We start from the raw sequence: 27,668 nt of genomic DNA, 5'->3' as shown, positions 1-27,668 counted from the left end.
TTGTATGGAGGAATATTGTATGGCTCTTAACAGTATTATATTTAAACCAGTTTCAAAAAAAGCCTGCATCTAGAACAATTAATTTTTAGTATCATGCTTTGTATCATAGCACTTTTATTTATTAAAGAAATTTGAATTAGAATTGAGATGCCATGTAGTCCTGATCTATACTTTCTTGTTAGATTGCCATTAAAGCCCTATGGCTAAGTTTAACTGTTTCAACAGAAAAGGGTCAAAACTACCCCTCACCTATGCAAATTGGTAATCATTGCTGTTGGGAAGTTGGTTGCTGCTGACGCAGTTCCTAAGGTTAGGTGTATTCTGTTTTCAACTAAGAGAATATAGGAACTTCAACTAAGAAAAAATTAGGAGCATTTTAAATATACTTCTTTTTGTGTATTTGTTAATGAGGCCTGGGGTCTTCTGTTTCCAAAGATTGTGGATCTGGCATTCGTATTTTCACATTGGTCTCAACCATGCTCCAGTACCAATCTTGCAACAGTATTTGAGTATTGGTGCAAAGAGATCGGTCTTTCACTTGCTAATCATTTCATGAATCTGATTTTTTTAAGATCTAAAAATGTATCAATATGGTGGAATGGTTAAATCAGCTAGCTTGCCTGCTCCATTTGATGTCTCTTTTCAACCAGTGACTTCCCAACTATATGGGAAGGGCATTCCTGTAGCATTTCTGTAGCATTTTGATCGCTTTGGGAGCCACATGCATAGCTACAATCAAAGGCCTTCTGTGATTATTCCATAAGAATTACTCATTCCTCTTTGAAAAGTCACTTCAGTTATACCTTATCAGTCCCCAAAAAAAAGTCACTACAAATAATCCTGTTCTTTGAAGGTGACTCACTTCCTATTCAAGGAATGAAACCATCAGAAGCTATAATAGTCAGATTAGTTTTGTTTTGTTGTGCTTGCTTGCTTCAATTCCTCTTTAACCGATTCTAATTAGATTTTACTTTCTCGCTGTTGAATCCTTTTTGTGTATATCTATTGAGGTGGTTTACACATGCTGATGATAGGACGTTCATTCCTTTATTTGCAGATGTTTTTGAAAGCCTTGGAGCAACTTTGAATGTTGCTAAACCAACAAAAGGTTCAAGTGTGGCTATTTTTTGACTGGGGGCTGTAGGCCTTGCTGTGAGTATTCTTCACATGGCAAATAACTTTCTTGTTCTGTTATGTTTTTATCCATATATATGTTAATCTTACTAATGATCTGATCTCATTTGGTCAGGCTGCAGATGGAGCAAGAATTGTTGGTGCTTCAAGGATAATTGGTGTAGATTTAAATGCTAGCAGATTTGAGCAAGGTAATTAACTTGTGCCTTACACATTCTTGATCCATTATTTTATACTCCCTCCGTCCCATTTTATATGAGGTACTTTGACTCGGCACGGAGTTTAAGAAAGAAAGGAAGACTTTTAAAACTTGTGGTCCAAAATGAATGATAGAAATTTGTGTGACTGTAAATCATTTCATTAAGGGTAAAATAGACATTTTATAGTTAAATTGTTACTCTTTATATTATAGAAATGTGTCATTCTTTTTGGGACTGACTAAAAAGGAAAGTGAGTCACATAAATTGGGACACAGGGAGTAATTCCTTCCTTGTAACTTGTCTCATAGCAAAGCAACTAATTCATCCGTTTTACTTTTATTCTACAGCTAAGAAATTTGGTGTGACACAGTTTGTGAACCCAAAGGATTATAGTAAACCAGTTCAAGAGGTACTCATATTTACTTCTCCTAATGGATCATTTCGCGAAAGAAAAAAAAGACAGTTGTGAGTTATAGTTGATCATCTTTTCTTGAATTTTGATTATTTGATCAGGTAATTGCTGAGATGACTGATGGTGGAGTCGATAGGAGTGTGGAATGTACTGGCCATATTGATGCTATGATTCCAGCATTTGAATGTGTCCATGATGTATGTTTTCTATCATCAAATTTCCTTATTGTATGTTCTTATTAATACATTTATCTTAACGAACATTGTCGTAATTAATTATCAGGGGTGGGGAGTGGCTGTACTTGTTGGTGCCATAAGGAAGCTTTGTTCAAGACATACCCTATGAACTTTCTGAATGAAAGGACTCTCAAAGAAACCTTCTTTGGAAACTACAAACCTAGTTCGGATATTCCTTCTGTTGTTGAGAAATACATGAATAAGGAACTTGAATTGGATAAATTCATCACTCATACACACCCATTTTCTTAAATCAACAAGGCTTTTGAATTAATGTTGAAGGGAGAAGGCCTTCGTTGCATCATCACCATGGAGGGCTAAACTTACTGTCCTTGAAAAGGATCTTCTAGCTAGTTGCTACTGTCTTCGTGCAAGTCAACTTGCATGTAGGGTAAGCATTATTCCAAAAATTATATGTTCACTTATCTCCTGTTAGTGCCTACTATGTTCTCTTTTGGTTAATTGAGTTTGTTGTTTTTCTTGGTCTAGGTTGTGTTGTTTTTTCAGAGCAGTGGTGGCTGTTCAGGAAAGCAACCCTTGCATCATCCACGGAGCTAGAAGCTTTGGGGTACTCTCCTGATGAATCCCATTCATCAAAAGTTCTAGAAGCTTTGTGAACGCCAACTAAATATCACAGGTGGTCTATCCTGTCCCATTCAATGTTTTCTCTTCATTGGTCGTAACTCTAGCTCATACCTTACTTTTGTATAGAGGAATAATAGTATAGCTCTGACACTATTGATTTATCTTTAAATTGTAGAAAAGCTTGCATCTTGAACAATTAAACTTATTAAGATCGTGAACTATATAGGGGATTGCTATTATGAAGTAATTTATTTTGAACTGGTAACTAAAAACTGTTTTATTTTGCTTTTCCAGAATTTTAAAACTGCTTTCCTTCTGATGAAAAAGGCAATATTTAAGCATGGTGAGAATGAAGCTCTGAGATCTCGTGTAACTTCTGTGCTACAGAGAGTAGTGGGGAGTTACAGGACTTTGCCCTTAACAAATAGAAGGGGATTGAAGATGAGCTCATTATCACTTAAATCTGCAATAAACGAAGTTGCTGTATGTGCCCTTAACAAATTGAAGGGGACTAGTTCTATTGATGCATTTTGTTAAATGTGCAATTTTTTGTTGTTGCAGGATGGTGATGCTGAATATTCACTTCTTGTTAACTTGAAAAGGTTGGATGATCTTCAATTGTCAAGGCCAATTTCCATCGAAAGCTTGCATAATGATCTTGCTGTGACTGCCCCCAAGGCTTAGCTCTAGTGGAAAAAGGTGGAGGATTTGTAGCTTAGGTCGTAGGTTCAAGCCCCACACCATGCAAAGCGAAACCCCGTATTTAAGTAGAACCCAAGGCTTAGCTCTAGTGGAAAAAGGTGGAGGATTTGTGGCTTCGGTCGCAGGTTCAAGCCCCACACCATGCAAAGCGAAGCCTGGTATTTAAGTGGAGCCCAAGGCTTAGCTCTAGTGGAAAAAGGTGGAGGATTTGTGGCTTAGGTCGCAGGTTCAAGCCCCACACCATGCAAAGCGAAGCCCGATATTTAAGTGGAGCCCAAGGCTTAGCTCTAGTGGAAAAAGGTGGAGGATTTGTGGCTTAGGTCGCAGGTTCAAGCCCCACACCATGCAAAGCGATGCCCGGTATTTAAGTGGAACCCAAGGCTTAGCTCTAGTGGAAAAAGGTGGAGGATTTGTGGCTTAGGTCGCAGGTTCAAGCCCCACACCATGCAAAGCAAAGCCCGGTATTTAAGTGGATCCCAAGGCTTAGCTCTAGTGGAAAAAGGTGGAGGATTTGTGGCTTAGGTCGCAGGTTCAAGCCCCCCACCATGCAAAGCGATGCCCGGTATTTAAGTGGATCCCAAGGCTTAGCTCTAGTGGTAAAAGGTGGAGGATTTGTGGCTTAGGTTGCAGGTTCAAGCCCCACACCATGCAAAGTGATGCCCGGTATTTAAGTGGAACCCAAGGCCTAGCTCTAGTGGAAAAAGGTGGAGGATTTGTGGCTTAGATCGTAGGTTTAAGCCCCACACCATGCAAAGCGAAACCCGGTATTTAAGTGGAGCCCAAGGCTTAGCTCTAGTGGAAAAAGGTGGAGGATTTGTGGCTTAGGTCGCAGGTTCAAGCCCCACACCATGCAAAGCGAAACCCGGTATTTAAGTAGAACCCAAGGCTTAGCTCTAGTGGAAAAAGGTGGAGGATTTGTGGCTTAGGTCGCAGGTTCAAGCCCCACACCATGCAAAGCGAAGCCTGGTATTTAAGTGGATCCCAAGGCTTAGCTCTAGTGGAAAAAGGTGGAGGATTTGTGGCTTAGGTTGCAGGTTCAAGCCCCACACCATGCAAAGCGAAGCCCGGTATTTAAGTGGAACCCAAGGCCTAGCTCTAGTGGAAAAAGGTGGAGGATTTGTGGCTTAGATCGTAGGTTTAAGCCCCACACCATGCAAAGCGAAACCCGGTATTTAAGTGGAGCCCAAGGCTTAGCTCTAGTGGAAAAAGGTGGAGGATTTGTGGCTTAGGTCGCAGGTTCAAGCCCCACACCATGCAAAGCGAAACCCGGTATTTAAGTGGAGCCCAAGGCTTAGCTCTAGTGGAAAAAGGTGGAGGATTTGTGGCTTAGGTCGCAGGTTCAAGCCTCACACCATGCAAAGCGAAGCCCGGTATTTAAGTGGATCCCAAGGCTTAGCTCTAGTGGAAAAAGGTGGAGGATTTGTGGCTTAGGTCGCAGGTTCAAGCCCCACACCATGCAAAGCGATGCCCGATATTTAAGTGGATCCCAAGGCTTAGCTCTAGTGGTAAAAGGTGGAGGATTTGTGGCTTAGGTTGCAGGTTCAAGCCCCACACCATGCAAAGCGAATCCCAGTATTTAAGTGGAGAAGGGTAGAGGGGTGGTCCCATTATCCACCGAGTTTAGAAGGCTATGATTGGTCCAAAGGGCAGGTCACAGACGGATTGATTTCTCGGTTATCAAAAAAAAAAGATCTTGCAGAGACTTTCAAAAACTTCAGAAGTATTGATGACGAGGTGGGTATACTGTAGTTTGAAAAAAATCTTTTTTTTTTTTTGTAGTTTTGCCAATACTCAACTTCTTTGCCTTACTGTTTAGGTTATTGGATTTCTGCTTCTTAACATGCATCTGCATGTTTGCAGGCTACTTCTCTATCTTAAAATCTGGAACAATCTTTATCTTCCTTATCTCCAAGCGCAGTGCATTGTTTGATCTACTTGAGTCCTTCCTGACTACTAAATCTTCGGAAGGTCTTCATGTAAGTCAACTTGCATGTAGGGTAAGCATTATTCCTAACTTTTATGTTCACTCATGTCCTGTTAGTGCCTTCTATGTTCTCTTTTGGTTAATTGAGTTTGTTGTTTTTCTTGGTCTAGTTTGTGTTCTTTTTTCAGAACAGTGGCTGTTCAGGAAAGCAACCCTTGTATAATCCACGAAGCTAGAAGCTTTGGGGTACTCATCAGATATATGCAATGGAAGCTGCTTCCAGACTGATGATGGATGCCCTTATTTTCATGCATATGGAATTGAGAAGATCCTATGGACCTGAAGAGTCTGGTTGCCCTCAATGGATCAGATGGGATAAACTTGAACTAGGCAGTGAAAGGACAGAGCTTGGTGGATGGCTGTCATACGGGTAACACTTCTTATTTCATTTAATAGAAAGATCTATTTTTGTCACACTTCTTGTGATTAATCAATTAGTGTGTTCCAACTTACGAGAACTACTCTGCTACTTCCACTTATGTTTTAAAATGCTAGTTGTGCTTAGATGTAAATGTTCTAGGTGATACAACCACAGAGAAATAACGTACCTTAAAAAATGAGGAACACACCCTTTTCCCACCAATACAAGCACACACCCTTTTCATCCTAAATTTGATCTACTAGTTTAAGTCTGTCATAGTCTTCAATTATTTCTATGGACTTGAGGATATGCTGCAAATGAGTTAGTCATCTGAGTAGAGTGGACATTACATTGCAACATGAAAATAGTATGTAGTTTTGGTTAGAGTAGTATCTCCCTACAACTTTCAGTGAGCCTAGTCTTCTAGTGGCTCAGCTTTGTTTGGAAGACGTTATAAGTTACTGTATAATTTCTGAATTTGTCCCGTATTTCCCTGTGGTTTTTTAGTATTAATGCTATAATACAATTATCTGGAGTTTGGTTAGACTAGTAATTTCTACAACTTGCCTTTATAGGCATTTTCTATTTTTATTGATTTGACAGCTATATTCCTATTTTATCATAGAAAAACTTAAGAAGGGTCTTTTTCTTATCATGGATCCCTGAGTTTGTTCCATGGTAGAAGAAAATATTCACTTGAAAATTATGTCTTTACAGGATTGAAACGTATCCCGTGTATGCTCTTGGAAGAAGAGCTATCAGCTGAATTAAGTGATGAAGATGCAACAAACCTAATTAGGCTACTTTTTGCGTCAACTAGGAAGGCAGATTTGGAGAAGATTGTTCCTGCTAGTGATAATAAAAAGAAATACTACACCAAAGCACAAAAGGTGAGGTTCTTTAGCTCTTCTTGTTGATACTCTTTAAGTAAATGTTATATTTTTGCTTCAAACTTCACCGTTTACACTTGAGAATGGATTCCAAGAAAGTGCTTGTGAAACAATAAGTTGGTAATATTTCTGCAACCTGGTAGATCTGTACTGTGCTGCAATTTTTTTTGAACTGTATGTTTGTCTTAAATCAGGCCAGTTGGTCAAATACATCCAGATTACTTACTAGTATTATTTAGTGGAAGAGGTGCCATTTTCGTATATTATCATGTTACCATCTTTAACATTTTTCTAACAACATTAAGACGTTTTATTGTTCTTGGAGTTTGATAATAGAGTGAGCAGTCAGATTATTTTCATGTACCATGGAACATAGACGGTAACTGTGTTTGCTCAGTAGGGACATCATTCAAAGCTGTACGCAGAATGAGTATCTAGATGCCGTGGTTTTGATTTTTTGAATTCATAGAGTATCCCCTCAAGTTCAATATTTGTTTAGATTATTTTAGATAGGTTCCTTCTTTAGTGTTCTTTGTCAATGACAAATTATATTGGTGTTTTTCAGATTTCAGCCATACTACTCCAGGATACTGAATTTTTTGAATGCTTATGTTGTAATATCCAGGACGTGTTTGAAATCTCTAAGTGTGATATAACCATTTCTATGATGAGGAATTATCCACAACTTCCTCACAAATTTATGTCTGACAAAGCAAAAATTCACCATCTACTTGAAATCATTGTTCATATGAACCTTGAGCGTGATTCTCTTAAAAGACAAGATCAGGTGCGTTTGTGGAACTTATTACGATCATGAACTATATAGGGGATTGCCAATATGAAGTAATTTGTTTTTGAACTGTTAACTAAAAGGTGTTTTCTTTTGCTTTTCCAGAATTTTACATCTGCTGTCCTTCTGAAGAAAAAGGCATTCCTTAAGCATGGTGTAAAGGAAGCTCTGAGATCTCGCGTAAAAGCTCTGAACTTCTGTGCTACTTGAGTTGTGGGGAGTTACAGGACTTTGCCCTTGACAAATTTAAGGGGATTGAAGATGAGCTTGTTATCAAACTTAAATCTGCATTAAAAGAAGTTGCAGTATGTGCCATTAACAAATTGAAGGGGACTGTGTTTTATTGATGGGCTTTGGTCAAATGTGCAATTTTTGTTGTTGCAGGATGGTGATGATGAATATTCACTGCTTTTTTAACTTGAAAAGGTTGTATGAACTTCAATTGTCTAGGCAAATTTTCATTGAAAGCTTGCATAAAGATCCTGCAGAGACTTTCAAAAACTTCAGATGTATTGATGACAAGGTGGGTATACTGTAATTTGAATAATTCTTTTTCGTAGTCTTGCCTATACTCAACTGCTTTGGCTTACTGTTCAGGTTATTGGGTTTCTGCTTCTGAACATGCATCTGCATATTTGCTATTGCCTACACTCTATCATAAACTCTGAATCAGTCCTGGAACAATCTATATCTTCCTTCATCTCCAAGCGCAGTGCCTTGTTTGAACTACTTGAGTTCTTCCTGACTACGAAATCTCCGGAAGGTCTTCGTGCAAGTCAACTTGCATGTATGGTAACCATTATTCCAAACTTCTATGTTCACTTATCTCCTGTTAGTGCCTTCTATGTTCTCTTTTGATTGATTGAGTTTGTTGTTTTTCTTGGTCTAGGTTGTGTTATTTCAGAACAGTGGTGGCTGTTCAGGAAAGCAACCTTTGCATCCACAGAGATAGAAGCTTTAGGGTACTCTCCAGATGAATCCATTCTTCAAAAGTTCTGGAAGCTTTGTGAACGCCAACTAAATATTCCAGGTGGTTTTTGCTCTCCCAGTCAATCAATGTTTTCTCTAAATTCGTGGCAGCTGTAGCACATCTTACATCAACATCCCCCACTCCAACTCCAGGTTCATCGTTATCTGCCCAAGCGATTTTCCTTTCTATTTTTCTTTTTTTTAAAGTTTTAACTAATATAGCTTTTCGGTTTCAGGTGGTTCCATGTTTCTATTTGATTGGAAAGTACTACAAGATTTCCGTAAAGATGGTCACCATTGGAGGAAGAAGAAGGATGGTGAAACTGTTAATGAAACTCGTGAAAAGATGAAGGTATGCTCTATTGTCCTTAAGCTCACTTGCTCTTATCATGTTCTTGTAGGGTGCTGGTAAATTAGTATCTATCGGCGGAGTTGTCTATGTTTTTCTGATTGCTCTTTTCAAGATCTCTAGTAAAAACATGAGATTGCCTGTGTTTAACAGCTACGGGTTTTATCTATGATTTAGTTTATCACAGACATATTTTTTTTTTATATCTTTACTGCTTAAAAGCAACTTTTAGGAAATCAGGTTATTTTTTTTTTGGGTGGGGGAGGGTGTAATAGTTTATTGATATTGTGGGGGAAAATACTCTATACGAGAAATATACCAATATAGTTACCCTATGCTTGCAAAGTTGGTTTCCACCTCTGGATAAATAAAATTACCAAATTGATTTTAAAGGAAGTCAAGAACCACCAATGAGAGATCATGTTAAATGTTCTCTCCAAGTTGTAGTAATATTTTCATAATAAGGTTACTTTACTTTGGTTTTAGCGTAAATCAAGTGAAACAACACCATTTTTTTTCTTTTTGTAATTGGATGCGTATTTTCCCTAAATTTTGTTCCCTTTTCTTGATTCAATTCCAGATTGAGGAGTTGTTTTGTTGAAACTTTATGGGTTTTCTTTTTCAACTTGGTATTATTCCAAGTTTATGCAGATCAGATCCACACGTTCTTCATTATTTAGATGGTTAGAAGAAGGGAAACTAACATATATATGTGTTATTTGATTTCTAGACTTCGAAATATTTACAGTTTCTTGTCAGTTTTGGATGTAGGGAGAACATGAAAAAGTTCGATTTAGTGTTCTTTGGTATTATTTTCCTATGAATTGTAGTGAGGCAGACATGCAGTACGATTAATTGTCATTTTTACTTTTAATTGTCCTCAGAAGGGAAACATATGTGTTGTGGAGGTAGGAAAACCATGAAAAAGTTCATTTTATTGTTCTTTAGTATTATTTTCTAAGAATTGTAGTGAGGCAAACATGCAGTACACTAATTGTCATTTTACTTTTAATTGTCCTTAAGAAAGGTAATATATTTGTGTTACTCGATTTCAAAATTTTGAAATATTCAGTTTCTGTTTTTGTTTGGATGTAGGGAAAACATGGAAAATTCATTTCTTTATTATCATTTTCCTATTAATTGTAGTAATGCAGACGATCATGTTTTGCTTAAAATAAAAAGAACTTGAATTTGTATATGACATATCAATGGATTCCTGTCTTCCTTCACGATCTAGTCGTGTTTTGGCTACTCGCGGAATTCTGATTATGGTGGGGGTCATAAGAGATGGAAATGTGCTGTCGTATAGAATTGTTGATTGAATCTGTGACTTCAATCAAATTGAATGTGATATCATATTCACTTTCGACCCATTTTTGCTCCTTGGTCACTAGTTGACTTCCTAGTGCTCTCGAACTGTTAGGAGTGTATTTACTTGCGATTGTATAATCAATCTTTTACTAAGTTGTAGTGGATAATCTAGTCTTTTTATGGTGTTGTCATTTCTCTTATTACGGAATTAGCTCATGAATGAAGAGAAATTAGCATATTCAATAATAGTTGGTTGAAATGGAATCCATGAAAGGAATGGTAGTGGGTTGTTGCAGAGTTTTAGATAGGTTTCTCCATCCTCTTCTGAAAAAAGAAAGCAAAAACAGAATGGGATCACTTTTTTTCCAGTGAAATAGGATTTGAAGAGCTTTCACGATCATTCACATGAACTTCAGCAGGCAAGAAGGTAACTAGTGGAAGCTACCGTTTTGAGAATGCAAGATTGTGGCATATATTATTACTGAAGCTTGAATACAGGGAAGGAGCTGGGCATAAGCTTATAACAAAGAAAGTATTTATCAATACGTTGGTTCTTCTACTGAAGTAGTTTTATTTTGAGCTTATTCATCTTCGCTTATGTTAGGCTTTTATTTAATGACTTGCTTCATGTGGCTCTTTTATTATGGTGCACATTTTTTATTCCCCCTCTTGTATTAGTGATAAATGAATTGGCTGATAAAGGTGCTTGTTGTGTAGGTAAAAGGACTGTGCGAGAAAGCGAAGGATATTCTAGTGCAAGAGAGTAAGGTGCAGGTACGATACCTTATATAGCTTTTTCTAATTATTAATGAAACTAGAATTAGAATTGGGAGGCATGTAGTCCTGATCTATACTTGCTTGTTAGATGGCCATTAGAGCCCTATATATGGGGTGTGTATTTCAGATTCTGGTTGAACCTTTCTGCCATTTTTTTGGGACGATGTGTGTTAAACAATACCTCAAGCCTCTATTTTTGCTTTGGTTAACAAAATGCGAAACTGATTTGCTGTTTAGGAGTTCTGGAAGGACTACATGTATTCTGAAAATTCATTTATAAGCATCTTGAAGTGTATATTGTGTAATTGCATTTCCCTTTTTGTTTGGTAATTAGCTGATGAAATAAATGTATGCCGCCTGAAAATTCACCTCTCATAGCTTATTTTGACTTGAATGAATCAAACATGAGTGTAATGTAATCCCAACCAAAATTTAAATAATAATCTCTGTATATTTTTAAGTGGAGAGGGGTGGTGGGGGGGGGGGGGGTTTCGAATGCTTAAGCTCTACACATTTCTTTAAGATACTGTATGGTGTTTTTTATGATTTTTGTAATCGAATAGAAGTAGATATCTTATTCCAATAGATAAGCAAGATATAAATACAATATACTAGGTGCTAATTTAGGAAATAAAATAAAGAGGGATTCCTACAAATCTGCTAGCTAATTATGAGGGATTCCTACAGATCTACTAGCTAAGAATATGCCTATGTATACTACTAAAATGATGTCTATATACATTTTGTAACACTCCCCCTCAAGTTGGAGCATAGATATTAACCATGCCCAACTTGTTGCAAAGGTAATCGACTGGAGTTCCATTTACCTCCTTTATAAGCAAATCGGCTAGTTGCTCTCCTGTCTTCACGTAGTTAGTGGAGATCAAGTTTTCTTGAATCTTCTCACGAATGAAGTGACAGTCAACTTCAATATGTTTAGTTCTTTCATGATACACTGGGTTTGAGGCAATATGAAGAACAACTTGATATCACACTAGCGTTTTGCCGGCATATGATGCTTCAACCCTATTTCAGTTAAAAGATGATGTATCCACATAATTTCACATGTAGACTGTGGCATATGATGCTTCAACCCTATTTCAGTTAAAAGATGATGTATCCACATAATTTCACATGTAAACTGTGACATAACTCTGTACTCAGATTCTGCACTGGATCGAGATACAACACTTTGCTTCTTACACCTCCATGCTACCAAGTTTCCTCCAACAAAGATACAATAACCTGTTGGATCTCCTATTAATCTTGGAACCAGCCCAATCAGCATCTGCAAAACACTCAATATGAGTATGGTTGTGATTGCTATACAATATGCCAAGTCCAGGAGCTCTTTTCAAGTAACATAGAATCTGTTCTAAAGCTGCCCAATGTTCGACCGTAGGTGCAGACATGAATTGACTACAACACTTACTGCGAAGGCAATATCAGGACGAGTCACTGTGAGGTAGTTTAACTTCCCAACTATCCTTCTATACCTCTTTGGATTATCAGAAGGGTTGCCATCTTTCATGAGATGCACATTGGGAACCATTGGAGTACTGCAAGGTTTGGCTACCAATTTTCCAATTTTTGCAAGTAGGTCAAGAACATACTTTCTCTGAGATAGAAGAATTCCCTTCTTGCTTCTATTTACTTCTACTCCCAAAAAATATTTCAACTGCCCCAAGTCCTTCGTATGAAACTTAGTATGTAAGAAAGACTTAAGGGAAGAGATCCCCTCAGAATCACCTCCTGTGATGATAATGTCATCAACATATACAACAAGAAGGATAGTGCCAACTTCAAATTGTCGGTAGAAGACAGAGTGATCACATTTGCTCATTTTCAATCCAGACTCTAGTCCACCCATAAGTCTGAGCATATCCTTTAGCTACAAGCCTGGCATTAAGTCTTGCCACAGAACCATCTGGCATAACTTTAACTGTGAACACCCACTTACATCCTACTGGTTTCTTCCCAATGGGTAAATCCACCAAATCCCATGTGTGATTTTCCTCTAATGCATGTATTTCCTCAAGCATCACATTTGACCATCCAGGATGATGCAAAGCCTCCTTCACTGTTTTGGGTACAAAAACAAAGTCTAGAGAAGCAATCAAGGATCTAGATGTAGGAGATAAGCGATCATAGGAAACAAAGTTAGCAATAGAATATGTGGATTTGCAAGTCCTTGTACCTTTACGAAGAGCAATAGGGAGGTCAAGTTGTTCTGGAGGATCAGATGGAGGACTTGGTGCAGGACATGTATCATCAGTCTCTCGTCTCCTCGAATAAACTTGAACAATTGCGGTCTTGTTGGAACATGTGTTGGTGGCACAGTAGTCGAGTGGTGCTCAATAGAGTCACTAGGAGATGGAAGAATAGCATCACTTGATTCCATAACACGAGTAACATGATAAACTAACCACTCATCTTCTTCCCCTTGACTTGTAATTTTAGGAAGAGAATAGAAAAATGGTGTAATCTCTGAAAATACCACATCATTCGACACCAGATATTTGCCAAGTTCAATAGAATAACATCGATACCCCTTTTGAAGACGAGAATAGCCCAAGAAAACACACTTCAATGCCTTAGGGTCCAACTTAGTAACAGATGGACGTACATCTTGAACATAACATGTACTTCAAAATACCTTTGGTTCCATCGGAAATAAAGACTTGTTTGGAAAAAGAACACTGTAAGGCATATTACCAACAAGCACTGTCGATGTCATGCGATTAATCAGAAAACAAGCCGTAGAGACTGCATCGGCCCAAAATTGTTTAGGAACTTTCATTTGGAACAAAAGTGCTCGGGCTGTCTCAAGTAGATGTCTAATCTTCCTCTCAGCAACTCCATTTTGAGAAGGTGTATGTTACAAGATGACTGATGGAGGATACCGTGTTGTCTCATGTAGGATTGAAACAACTCTGACATGTATTCTTTTGCATTATCACTCCTTAAAATATGCAAATAAGCATTGAATTGAGTTTTGACTTCAGCATAAAAGGCACAAAAGTGAGTAAACGCTTCAGAGCGAGTTTTCATAAAATAAATCCAAGTCATCCAAAGAGAAATCATCCACAACAGTGACAAAATATTTATGTCCAGTTTTGGAAACAACCGGACATGGTCCCCAAACATCAGAATGAATTAACTCAAAAGTTGATTCAACTCGTTTATTAACCCTTGGACCTAATGTGATGCGATATGATGTTTTGCAAATCGGCATGATTCACACTCCAAAGAAGGAACATTTTGAAACTGGGGACATAACTTCTTTTAATAAAGGTGAAGAAGGGTGTCCCAATCGACAATGTGCTTCAAATGGAGACAAGACACTTGAGCATGCAACAAATCGAGACTCATTCATCAAGGATGTATAGACTATCAATTACATGTCCTTTACCAATAACCTTATGCGTCGCAAGATCACGAAACAAGCAATGATTAGGAAAGAACGAAACATAACAATTAAGATCTCTAGTAAGTTTACTCACAAAAATCAAATTGAAGGTCAACTTCGGTAGATTTAATACAGAGGACAAGGTAATAGAGGAGGTTGCTTTGACGGTTCCAGATCCCACAATGTTACATGTTGATCCATCAGCTACTGTTACAGGAGAGGGAGCTTTGTGTGATTGAAAGGTAGAAATATGTTATGATTACCTGTCATGTGATCTGTAGCACCTGAATCAATCACCCAGTTGTTCGAAGATGAGACACATGCTTTTCTTGAATCAACAAGGATAGTAACTGCAGTGAATTCTTTAAGGGATTCTTGATACCGAGAGAACTCTGCAAACTGATCTGCCAAAACCAAAATTGTCCCTAAATTGTCTTATCCTTGTGATTTGTAGCCATATTTCCTCCTTTCTTATTGTTTGAGTTATATTTTCTAACTTAAATATCCAAAGTAGCAATACAGGAGAATCCAGCAAACACAAACAGCAAATACAATCCAATACCAATAAAATAATTATAGTTGAGGCTCAAACTTCAAGAACAAAGAAGATGAGAGAGAACAAAGGAACCAAAAATCAAGAACAAGCATCCAGAAAACACTATTCATTCAATGTTTAACAGTATTCAACAATTGCAGCAGCACCAAACAGAATACCAGATCTGAATCGCAGAAGCTACAGGGAAATATGAACCTGGAAGTAACTTTCAAAAAAATATAAACCTGGAAGGTGAAAGTGTTCTCCAAACAGTGTTTCAACACCAAACAAAACTGGGGGTACACCAGAAAGTATGATCTGCCTCCTACTGTGGCAGTGACACAAATTGGCCACTTTGAAAGTGATCGATTTGAAATCTGAGCTTGTTTCTGTAAGATAGCAAAACGAGATCAAGCTGCCTTTCGAAACAGAGAGAGAACATGATCAAGGAGCCTATAGGCTCTGATACCATGTAATCGAATAGAAGTAGATATCTTATTCCAATAGATAAGCAAGATATAAATACAATATTCTCGGTGCTAATTTAGGAAAGAAAATAAAGAGGTATTCCTACAAATCTGCTAGCTAATTATGAGGGATTCCTACAGATCTACTAGCTAAAAATATGCCTATGTATACTACTAAAATGATGTCTATATACATTTTGTAACAATTTTTATTTCTGTCACTTCAGAGTGGCTACATTAATTGGTCATTTTGAGAAATTTTGGCATCTTCAAGGCTAGCTGTTCTACCGTATACTTCATTCATTACTTCAGAGTGGTTACATTAATTGGTCATTTTGTGAGCTTTTCTATTTCATGAATCTGTGTATATTCCCTCTCCCGTTTAGACTTCTCTTTGAGTTCATGCTTTTTGATGTCCAGTTTAAGTGCTTCAGTAACATCAGAACATTGGAAGATTTGTTTAATTGTGACAGTCGTTAAAGTTGAAACGGGGAACTAACTCGATTTTTCTGTTGTCTCCTCATTTTCAGCTCTAAATCCTGATAAATTGACTGAATTTATGCTGCTAGATCAAGCACCAGTTAGCCACAATACTCATCTATTCAGGTTATTTTTTTCTTTCTTTGTTATTTTATAATTATGGCTTTTACACTTTGATAGTGACACATTCCAGGTGGATTTTGCTCTCCCATTAAATGTTTTCTCTAAACAGCTCTAGCTCACATCTTACTGTTTTATAGAGGAACAGTAGTATGGCTCTAGCACTATCATTTATCTTTAAACTGTCGAAAAGCCTGGATCTAGAAGAATTAGTTTCAGTATCATGCTTCATATTATAGCACATTCAATTATTAAAGAAATTGGAATTAGAATTGGGAAGCATGTAGTCTTGATCTATCCTTGCTTGTTTGATGGCCATTAAAGCCCTATATATGGGGTGTGTATTTTAGATTCTGGTTGAAACTTTCTGTCATTTTTTTGGGGACAATGTGTGTGAAACAATACCTCAATCCTCTATGTTGCTTAGGTTAAGTAAATGCGAAACTGAGTTGCTGTCTAGGAGTTCTCGAAGAACGTGCATTCTGGAAATTCATTTATAAGCATCTTGAAGTGTATATTTTGTGTAATTGCACTTCCTTTTTTTGTTTGCTAAATAGCTTGTGTAAATGCATACCGCCTGAAAATTCACCTCTAGTAGTAGTATTTTATATATAGATTAAAGCTATCCAAAAAGATGGGTTCTCTTATCTCCTGATGTTCTATTTGACTTTAATGAACCAAACGTGAGTGTAATGTAATCCCCACAAAAATTTAATATTAAAATCTGTCTATTTTTCAAGGGGGGTGGGGGGAGTTTCCGATGCTTCAGCTCTACATTTCTATTTCATATTGGACCAAACTTTCCCGGAATCATGAGCTGCCACTACTTCTTACTACATTTTTTACACTACCCATATATGTTTTTAAGTTCCTTTTTTTCCTATTATTTTTTCTTTATAGGGTGATATCCTTTAGAACCTTAAGATATCCTTGTTGCTGATAAACTTTTAGCGCTCTTCAATTCCATGAAGTTTGTAAGTCTCTTCCTTTCTCTGCAAATTTGCCTTTCCAGCATATAATTGGAGTACATACTGACATCATATTCACTGATACAACATTTGCGGAACGGGCTACTATTTTCCACCATGCCACATAGTTAATATAAGTGGTTTCCGGGTGTTACTGCCCTTTGGACCTTTCATCCCTAGCTGTATCCACTTGTTATTTCTTCCCTGCTTGATGAGAAAGCTTCAATTCAATGAGGCCAAAGTTCATCAAATTCAGAGTCTGTAGGACATGATGTTTCGGAGCTTCTTGATTCCAAAAGTTTGATACTGGCTGAGCCTGGTTTAAAACTGTGAAAAGCTTGCCGAATATTTATTCCATAGATCTAGTACTAATCTCAAGTCCGGTGGGTATGCTAGGGTGACCATTTCTTACCAGCCTCAAAGACTTCAGAGCAAAGGTGATAGAAAACATATTTTCTTACATTTTTAAATACAATGAACTTTATGCTGGTAAATATCTTTTTTGATGTGGTTATCTCATATGATATATGCAACGAAAGCAGCTTCCAGACTTGGGAAACTGATGATGGATGCCCTTATTTCCATGCATATGGAATTGAGAAAATCCTATGGACCTGAGGAGTCTAGTTTCCCTCAATGGATCAGATGGGAAAACTTGAACTACTTCCTAGGGCACTAAAGGATATTGTTTTAGGTAGTGAAAGTATAGAGCTTGGTGGATGGCTGTCATACAAGTAACACTTCTCATTTCATTTAATAGAAATATCTATTTTCATCACACTTCTTGTGATTCATCAATTAGTGTGTTCCAACTTACCTGAACTACTCTGCTACTTCCACTTATGTTTTAAAATGCTAGTTGTGCTTAGATGTAAATGTTCTAGGTGATACAAACACATAAATAAAGTACCTTAAAAAGTGAGGAACACATGATGCAGGGATCTCATAATTTTCTTCTACCAATACAAGCACACACCCTTTTAAACTGTAGAAAAGACTACATCTAGAATTATTAAACTTATTAAGATCGTGAACTATATAGGGGATTGCTAATATGAAGTAAGTTTTGCCAAATTTGAAACTGATCTCATTGCCCATTGTGTTAGGCACTGACACCAAATTGTTATGAATTTTTAGGGAAGGATCGATTCACAGGGCGATATATAAATCAGCTCGTTAAAGGGAGGCTGAAACCATAGAGTTCATTAAAAGAGAGAACCCCGATCTCTTCAGCTCTTCAACTTGAGACTGAAACCTTAGAGTTCAATGGAAGAGAGAACTCCAATCTCTTGCTTTTTGCTGAAAAATGACTTACTAGTTTATTCATCAAAATCCCCTTTAAATAGGAGTCTTATTACATTAATAGGAAGTCTAATTCTTATGGAAAGTAGGAGACCTAAATCCTATTCCAAACTAATAACTATAGCATAACCTAATCCGTATAAAACTATGAAATATAAACTCTATTCTAGAATAATAAATAAAGCTACTAAAATAATAATTAAATACTTAATTTAAGGGCTTCCCACGCATCCACAACAGTTTCTAGGTAGTGTTCCTTGTTGACGGGGACTCACACTTGAAGATAGTTGACAACTCAGTTGTTGCTAAATTGCTTAACAGATACTACATGTGAATTTACATCTGCCAATACTTGAAAAATCAGTACGCATCTCTTTCACATGGTCATCAGTTGAGTTAAACCTTTTCATCATCTTAGTCATCATATCCCCATCCTCACAATCCATTCACCCAACCCCACATGAAAAATTAGTGCAATGCCCTCAATGCACAAATGATATAAAAACTTAGGGTTAGACAGACATTTGGCTCCCAAGCGCCGAAGAACTATTAAGAAGCTTATTTTTGGAGCACTATGAATAGTGCCCTTCGATGCCGATGCTCCGACTGCTAACTCACGCTCTCGCTACTTCCTAAAGTCCTCATTTGCCTTTGATTTGTTTTCGAGCAGCCTTTAGCGCACATCGACTCTTGTAGCCTCGCTGCCCTCATCAATGTCACTAGGGGATCATCCGACACACTTTCCAGTCACACAGGGAGGTTTTGAGTAGGTTCTTCATCCTCAAATAGGGCAGATATAACATCGCCTCCACCATTAGTGGGGGAGGCTTTGGTGAAAATGAGCTAGCATCAATGTCTGCCCGGGGTGTGGCTAACTTAGTCCGGAAGGCGGAGAGATCTACAGTCGGCTCAGGTCGAGGCCTATCTAATTTTCGAAACTCACAAGGCATCAATTCTCCGTTGTATTACTTGAATCTTATCTTCAACAACATTCTCTCTCTTGCCTCCGTGTCCTCTACGACCTTTCTCATCCATGGACGAATATGCTGCAATAGAATCTCGATTTGAGTCCAATTTCTGGAGTCTGGTTAGCGACAACATGGCGAGACCTGTAGGAATTGAAGCACGTGGTGTGCTCGAAGTCGGGCTAGAGGAAGAAGATGACGGAGTAGTTTCATCAGGCTCAGTAATGGGGGTTGAATTGTGCCCTCCTCTAACTTCTTTGGTGAAAGTGCTTCGACCGTAGGCGACATATCAATATGGATACCCCGACGTGGTGCTGTGGGGTAGGGCGATCAAAATCGAACCGAAAAAATTATTGGTTTATCCGTAATGGGTTTTAGTTTAGTGATTTTGATAACGGTTTTGAGAAAGATGTAACTTGTGAACTCATGTGCATGGTCCATATCTCTATAGCTGCCTACTATTCCTGACTAGCTGCATCTGATAAACAAACTCAGCTATATTAATTAGCTGCTCATGAGATGGGCTGTAAAAATTCACGGGATGTACCTTACGAGTGTGGATAGAAGTCAGGGCTGATCTTATTCGTTGGCCATCCTAGGCAATGTGTTTTTCTCTGTGGCTGCATACAAGGCATTGAACTCTCGTACCATGATTGGCTATATTTGCTCGTGCCTCTTCCATCAATTCACATTTGATCCGCAGCCTGACTCAGACTGTGTGTCATGCTGTGGACCTGAGCTGTCCTAGGCTGTGACTCCCCACTACCTTCTCTCGAACTTTGTGCTCCCTCCTCAGACTAGGAAGAACCATCATGGCTCGAGGAGTCGGACTCATTCAGCACCAGAATAATGTCTAGTTTCTAAATCGGTTGGCGTGTTTCCTCGGTGCCTTTGGTGAGTAATCCTCTAGGGCAGGGTTGAATTCAAACCAATTGAGTTCATTATCCGTTCATTTTTCAATAAGTTGAAGTTGGGCCGACGATGTGGTGGGTTTTGACCTTCGTCCATAAGTTTTGGTATTCATTGGTGGCATAGTACCTGTGGAAAAGTCAGTAGTACCCAAACATATAAAACAAAGCCAGAATGAATGAAAATAAAACTACGAAACCAAAAGAAAATAGAAAAAAAATAATTTGCAAAAATATTCACTGCTTGGTCCTACGATTGGTTCTTATAGATCGTAGAACTTCTACGGGTAGTATGACCCAACCTTACCAAAAGAGGTCAACTTTTTTAGTTGCTGAAGTTGAAATGACTGTTAACTAGTACGGTTCGTCAAAGGTTCTACAGACCGTTCGCCAAACCGTCATTCCAAACTTAGGCTACTTTTTGTTCTTCAAGATGACGAGACTTGATCTACAGTCGGTAGGAATTCCTACGTCTCGTAGATCCAAGTCGTCAACCCTAATATTAGGAGTTTTTAGGATCAACTTTGTATTAACACATCTTCAACATCATATCAGCCTATTCCATCACAAACATGCATTTCAACACAGTAATTTTCAATGTAATTCCGTCATCTATAGGGCTTGTACTTATCAATTAATCACAATAACAAATAGCACCATCACAAACTCTTTGTCAAGAACACAATTTGAAGTAATTTGTTTCACATATTTACACATAATCGACAACACTCGCATCTACTTGCTTCCCAAGGGTATACTTTAATTAATTTAGGCATACAAAACAAGCATCACATACCCTAGGTCAAGTAGCAACTTTGAATTCAAGTAATTGAATCTAGTTAGGCTTAATTCCATACCTTTATATGAATTTCCAAGTTGTGCGAGTGCATCACTTAGATGTCTAGAACTTTGAAAACCAACTTAATAATTGCCCTGTCCTGCACTGCCTTGAATATGAGTAAAGGAAATTTGGGAAAAATGGAAGATAGGAGAGGTAAAAGGAGAAGATGGGAGGAAAGGATTAAATAGTGGAAGTTGGAATTGTTAGGGATGGAGTTTGTGTGTGAAAGGGTGGGAAATGTGAGAGGTTGTAAGGGTTGGGAATTGAGGGAAATGGGGGATGAATGTAAAATTGGAGGTTTTTATTAACAAGGGTCGCGGGTCGGGTCATTAATTTTAAACAGACAGGTTTGACGATAAACCATTTATGGTCCGTAATAATTCCTACAACTGTCGAAGGCCTCCGTCGTTCTACTCAACACTTAGAAAAAATTCAGGAAACATACCTGGGTCTACGGATGCAGACTACGGACCTTCAAAGTTTAAACTGTTCGTATTGTGCATCCGTAGACTTAAAGTTATTATTGTGTTAGGACTTAGATTCTACGGATGCCATCTACGGTTTGTTGAATGAGCAACGACTCGTAGATGAGATTTAAAACCCTCTACACTTTGAAATTTTGCAGATTTTTGTTTCTTTCTTGCACATGTAGCAAACTTAGGACTTCTTTTTACATTTTCTTGACACCTTTTGGACACGAACCCTAAACTATCCTATTCTAGCCAAAAATCAAACTTAAGAACAAAAAATGTCAATAAAAAAATAAAATAAAATAAAATAATTCAAACTAGCTAGATTACATCTTGGGTTGCCTCCCAAGTAGCGCTTGATTTAACTCTCACCTTTTGAATCTTGTTCCTTCCTCATTCTCAAGTTCAACCGCTCTGTGTGTGTGACAACACTTGTACAACTCTGAATGATCTCGTCCTCTTTGATTTGAGCTTGTCAGGAAACAAGTGCAGCCTTTAGTTGAATAGAAGTACCAAATCACCGGGATTAAATTCTCGCTTTTCGATCTTTTGATCATGATACTTCTTCATCTTCTCCTTATACACCTTCAAAGCCATTGGAGATATCCCATTTACCCAAGCTGTAGGAAAAACCCTCGTTTTAGTTATTCTATTCATCACCTTGACTCTAATTTCTTCTAGCATAGACACAATTGCCTTATGTCGAGCTGCCTGCTAATATCCAAGCATTAAAACTTTCAGCCATATTATTAACAACACTATCACATTTGAGAACTCCTTGAAGTACACTTTGCACCATCTTTCAATGTCCTATGTGATATTTTCCACAATTTTTCTACCCAACTTACTTAACTCACCTTCCCTGACCTTCAATTCAGATTCAAATGTTTCCCTAACACACTTCTAGAACTTCTTCCTTCTTTCAATACCCTTCCATTTCTTTGACCAGTTTAACAGAATGTGTCAAGCACACATTCTGTGCTCACAAGTAGGAAATATTTCCTCAGCAGCACTAATCAAATCCTACAAAAAATCATAAACAATGGTGTGTATATGATGTAAAATCTGTAGTAACTAAGCAAAATAAATAGTACAGTAACTAGTTTATATGATATTGGTAAAAATAGTAGGTAACTGTTTAGCAAAATAAACAGTAACTAACTACTAGGAAAAAACAGTAACTAATCCTACAGTGAATTTTATGCTTTGACTTGTTGTTTATACTAGTTGATTAAAATGTTAAATTGAGCTAAATTTAATCAAGAAAAAAGGGCAGAAAGGAATAAAGGTTTAAGAGTAGTAAAAATAACATTATCATACATTTTGCATATCAATGATTAGAGTAGTTTGATCCCCATTTCCAAGTTGCAAGTCATCTTGCAAGATCCTCATAAACCATCTCCATGTTTCCTTTTTTTCTACTTCAGTGACAGCCCAAGCTATTGGTTTGATTGTTTCCATCTTTAGCAACTGCGACAAATAATGCCCTTTACATACCCCTTTGAGAAAACAACCATCAAGACCTATACAATTCCTACACTTGACCCATACCTGATTTTGATCATTCTTCTCCTTTTCTTGCTGGAGTCCTTTCTTTAATGCATAGTTGGTCATATCTTCTCTAAATTTATTAACATTTTTAAATGCTTGACCAACCTGCCAGATGACTTTCTCACAATCTGGATGATAGACTACCGTGCTACTCTTTTTCCTATCCCTCAACTGCCCTCCTCCTCCTCCATCATCACAAACCTGCTCACCTTCAAATTCACTAGCAAAACTATCTACATTTCATGAGTCATAACATGGCTCATCATCATCACCTCCCAAATTGTACCACAAATTTGTTATTTCGTTATCAATATCTTCATAGCCTTCATCTAACTCATCTTCACTAAGAAATCCATCCGGTTTCTCCTTAGCAGGAGCCTTAACTTTTTCTGTTTTATTATATTCCCTTAGATATTCTCTCACCACCCTAAGTTCTGCATGAACATCACTTCCATAATCATTAGAGAGTTCAGATTCATTACTTTTTTCTTCTTCAGAGTCACCACCAGTGGAGTTATTTCCCTGTAAATATACACTGGCAGCTTCTTCATTCCCTTTAAAATCATCATTGGTAAAGAATATTGCAACTGTCGATGGCTTTTCACTTTAGCATTAGTGATGCTCTGTTTTGGTGTAGCTACTGGAAATAAAAACGATACATCTAAGACATGTAAAACTGATGAATAGACATACTTGAATTAAGAAATGAAATAACATGATCTGTTTGTCTATGCCAAGGATAACCCAAAAAATTCAACACACTTCTAAATGTACTCAGATTTGGTCCACACAAACATCCAATCTTGCATTTCTTCAGGTCAACCCAACAATGCTAATTCTTCTGTAACATAATCATAAGTAGCTCGGACTCTCTAGAAATGTTGTTGCACCAGTGCTTTCAGAAATGCACTACTTTTAAAGGATGCGACACAATGGCATTTTTGAAAAGTCCGAGCAACATAGATTACACAACCTCATGATCAACAATTGATACCAACAACAACCCATCATAAGATCCAAGTATAAGTGAACATTAGAACAAAACTCACTGAACAGAAGCACCAATTAGACAAGAAACACAAACTTAACATAAAAACATCAATTAGACACAATAAGAATCAGCAGACAGCACTGCAGCCCAACTCGATCAGAAGAAAGTTGGCATTTGGACCTTGTGTGCATTCCAGTTTTCAGTTCACCATAACATCCAAACTATAAATATGCCTGCGAGAAAATGGAACTCTTTTGATATATGAGAGAAAGTAAATTCAACTCAACGAAAAAAGAGAGACACAAGTTGTTGAATGCTAATAGAAAAAGATAAATTTAATATTTAATTTTACTTACTGCTTGATAGTTATAACTACACATCCACAAATCTAGATTCATTTCCACTATGAGCCATATCTACAAAAATATGAAATCACTTTGAAGCCTAATAAACTCATCCTTTCGAAGGATAATCCTACTTTCTGTTGTACTTTCTCAAACTATTATTACAAGAGCGGTGCTTCTTCTGCTTCTTTGTAACAGTCCATCATATATCTTGTGTAACTGTAGGTTGGGGGAATCGAAAAAGTTTATGAAATTGGCCGTATATTCCGCAATGAAGGATTTCAACTCGTCATAATTCTGAATTCACCTCCATTGAGGTAATAGCTCTTTGTCAAAGGACTTCTCATTATTTAGTTTATTAGGCTTCAAAGCGAATTTGCAAATCCATTTGGAGAGCATTTAGCCAAATAACTTCCTGCAAAATGATCAATAATCATTTTTAAATTGATTTTAGATGTATGAAGCATACTCTGACTATGAAAGCATGATGAATATGGCAGAAGATATTGTGACACGATGTGCCCTTGGCCCCTTGCAGTTAATGGGAAACTTAGAATTGATTACCAGGTAAGTACCCTTTCCTGTGGATAATCTTCCTCAATAGTGTTTGTAATTGGTGATCATTCTTTGCATTTTCATGTATCTTCTCTGTCAAACATGATACAACTCACTTACAGGAATACGTGTGCAACCATTCTTATATTGAAGGCATAATACTGAGAATTGATTGAACTTGTGGCTTTTGGCTTTGATTGTTCTTTTAAGTTCCCTTAGAAGACAACCTAGTTCTTTCTTTATCTGGCTACAAGAATGGACCATGAGCGATAAGAGGAATCATGTGAACTTCATATTTCTCAATGGCATTATGTTATTTTTTTTTTAACCTTTTCAATTTCCATTAATAGGGAGCTTCCAACATCTTCTTTACTCAGCCATCTTGTTTCTTGTGACCATATATTATCTCATCATAACAAAATAATTTTGAATGGTTGAACAATGTTGGCCCAAAACTGTCCAGCTAAACATTTTTAGTTACTATTCGAATACCTGACCTATTTCCTTGAGTTGATGCAAACCATCTCATCTTATTTTATCTTTTCCAGAGATCCTAGTTCATGCCTTTTCATATGCTGCATATGCTTTTTGGAGAATGTGAAATGTTTCTGCACTGATTTTGAAACATGGTCAGATTTACACATAATGAGTTGAACTAACTTTTCAGTGAATTATGAGTTTTATGGTTAATAGGTTTTTGGTCCCACTTTTGGTATTCATTTTCTTTCTTATCTCACCTTAACTTTAATTGAAGGAATCAAACTTTATGCTTTGTTGCAGGGTGTGGAGATCTGCTTGGAAAGACCTTGGAGGAGGGAAACAATGCATAATCTTGTGAAAGAAGCTGGGATTGATTTTAAAAACTTCGGTGACGATCTTAATGCTGCTAAAGAACATGACATAAAGCAATTGATATTCTTGGTGATGATCTGGATAAGAGTTCAATTGAAGCAATGCTCTTCTGTTGGCCATTTGCATAATGAGGTTTGAATAATGTTGTTTAGAATTTTTTCTGTTCCCGTCTGCAGATACATAGAACTAACAACTTTTAACCACATGCCAGTGTATGGTTAATAAGATGGTTCTTTTTATGTGTACTGCTTTGTGATGTTACCATTTTCAGGTCTTTGAGATGGTAGTAGAACCAAAGCTTCTACAACCGACTATTGTCTTGGAATAACTCCACTGGCCAACCACATAGAAAGTGCACCAGTTAGCCACAATAGTCATCTATTCAGGTTATTTTTTTCTTTCTTTGTTATTTTATAATTATGGCTTTAACTCTTTAATAGTGACACTACTCATTCAATGATGACCCTCCCTCTCTGTAACTAAACCTGACCTGTTTGGTTTGAAAATTATGTCGGCAAGTTGAGTTCATTCTACCACTGATACTATTAGATCAGTGGTCTTACAACCAATTACCACATAGAAAACAAAACTTTCAAGCCCATTGTATATACGAAGGTGGTTGAATTTGTGGAGTTCAGCTTCCGAACTCTGTATCCTTCCTCAGACTAGAAGCACCATCATGGCTAGAGGAGTCGAATCATTCGGCACCGCAATAATTTCTAGTTTCTTGGACTATCGACGTGCCCCACTTAGTGGGATTTCACTGGGTATGTTGTTGTTGTTGTTGTTTGGACTATGACGTGTATCCTCGGTGCTTTTGGTGAGTCATCCTGTAGGCTAGGGTCGAATTCAGACCCACTGAGTTCATTATCAATGCGTTCTTCAATAACTTGAAGCCGGGCCGAAGGTGAGGTGGATTTTTACCTTCTTCATAAGTGTGGTATTCTATGATGGCATAGTACCTATGGATGGAAAAGTCATTAGTACCCAAATACAAACAAAGCAAGAAAAGAATGAAATAAAACTATGAAACCAAAAGAAATAGAAAATTACACTGTTTTGGTCCTGCGGTTGGTTCTCATAGGACCCAACCGTAGGAAAGGAAGTCAACTATTTTAGTTTCTGATGTTGGAATGATGGTTCACCAATACGGTCCGTCCTAGGTTCTGCGGACTGTAATCCAAACCGTCATTCCTAACTTAGGCTACTTCTTATGCTTCAAGATGAAGAAAGAAGGTAACTAGGTTTCCCCATCCTCTTCTGAAAAAAGAAAACAAAAACAGAATGATATCACTTTTTTTCCAGTGAAATAGTATTTGAAGAGCTTTCACGATCATTCACATGAACTTCAGTAGGCAAGAAGGTACCTAGTGGAAGCTACCATTTTGAGAATGCAAGATTGTTGCATATATTATTACTGAAGCTTGTATACAGGGAAAGAACTGGGCATAAGCTTATAACAAAGAAAGTATTTATCAATACTTTGGTTCTTCTACTGAAGTAGTTTTATTTTGAGCTTATTCATCTTCGCTTATGCTAGGCTTTTATTTAATGACTTGCTTCATGTGAGTCTTTTATTATGGTGCACGTGTTTTATTCCCCCTCTTGTATTAGTGATAAATGAATTGGCTGATAAAGGTGCTTGTTGTGCAGGTAAAAGGACTGTGCGAGAAAGCGAAGGATATTCTAGTGCAAGAGAGTAATGTGCAGGTACGATACCTTATATAGCCTTTTTAATTATTAAAGAAACTAGAATTAGAATTGGGAGGCATGTAGTCCTGATCTATACTTGCTTGTTAGATGGCCATTAAACCCCTATATATGGGGTGTGTATTTTAGATTCTGGTTGAACCTTTCTGCCATTTTTTTGGGGATGATGTGTGTTAAACAATACCTCAAGCCTCTATTTTTGCTTTGGTTGACAAAATGCGAAACTGATTTGCTGTCTAGGAGTTCTGGAAGGACGACATGTATTCTGAAAATTCATTTATAAGCATCTTGAAGAGTATATTTTGTGTAATTGCACCTTTCTTGTTTGGTAATTAGCTGATGAAATGTATGCCGCCTGAAAATTCACTTCTCATATCTTATTTTGACTTGAATGAACCAAACATGAGTGTAAAGTGATCCTAACCAAAATTTAAATAATAATCTCTGTATATTTTTAAGTGGAGGGGGGTGGGGGTGGGTGGGGGGGGGGTTTCGAATGC

General features: G+C 37.5%; 1 pseudogene; it reads left to right on the top strand.

The window, feature by feature from the left end:
- The first annotated feature begins 23,484 nt into the window (after positions 1 to 23,484).
- LOC125808514 (lysine--tRNA ligase, chloroplastic/mitochondrial-like) lies at positions 23,485 to 25,786 on the top strand (annotated as a pseudogene).
- The last annotated feature ends 1,882 nt before the right edge of the window (positions 25,787 to 27,668 follow it).

This window comes from Solanum verrucosum, unplaced genomic scaffold, assembly GCF_900185275.1.
Source record: "Solanum verrucosum unplaced genomic scaffold, falcon-dt-bn FXZP01000444.1, whole genome shotgun sequence".
Taxonomy (NCBI): Eukaryota; Viridiplantae; Streptophyta; class Magnoliopsida; order Solanales; family Solanaceae; genus Solanum; species Solanum verrucosum.
This window is presented reverse-complemented; position numbering and strand designations above follow the sequence as displayed.